This window comes from Corvus brachyrhynchos, unplaced genomic scaffold (genome assembly GCF_000691975.1).
Source record: "Corvus brachyrhynchos isolate BGI_N302 unplaced genomic scaffold, ASM69197v1 scaffold131, whole genome shotgun sequence".
In the NCBI taxonomy this organism is placed as follows: Eukaryota; Metazoa; Chordata; class Aves; order Passeriformes; family Corvidae; genus Corvus; species Corvus brachyrhynchos.
The window spans coordinates 1,256,736-1,257,043 of record NW_008236438.1 but is presented as its reverse complement, the minus strand read 5'-3'; the positions used below and the strand labels follow the sequence as shown (position 1 = coordinate 1,257,043).

At 56.8% G+C, this 308-nt stretch overlaps 1 protein-coding gene across 5 annotated transcripts in view; it reads right to left on the bottom strand.

Annotated features, from left to right (window-relative positions):
• Positions 1–308, bottom strand: part of ADAMTS6 (ADAM metallopeptidase with thrombospondin type 1 motif 6) — a 147,819-nt gene that overhangs the window by 146,755 nt on the left and 756 nt on the right. Inside the window, exon 1 of one of the 5 annotated variants that reach the window (XM_017747089.1) lies at positions 100–289. The exons of the other annotated variants lie outside the window; for them this stretch is intronic. The gene's annotated coding sequence lies outside the window, so the exon portion shown is untranslated. Of the gene's footprint in view, positions 1–99; positions 290–308 lie in introns of those variants that run through there. 5 annotated transcript variants of the gene reach the window in all.

The window sequence follows — 308 nt, the reverse complement described above, 5'->3', positions numbered from 1 at the left end:
TTTCCCTCTCTCTCCCTTCTCTCTTCTTGTACAACAATGAAAGAAAGTAGCGTAGACGAAATCCGCACACACATCGCCGGGGAGCGAGAGCCTACTTACCTCCTCCCACCAAACAAAGTCCCTTTGAACCCCAGGCCACTGCGGAGACAGACATACACCGACAAACACGAGTCCGCGGGGTTAAGAGTCTGGCAAATCCCAAGCGGCTCGAAGTAAATCAAAACCACACGCTTCCATGTTCCTGATGAGCCCAGCGAGAGCCCGACATCCCCGCCAGCATCTCTGCGGGACGGCGGGCGGGCGGACCC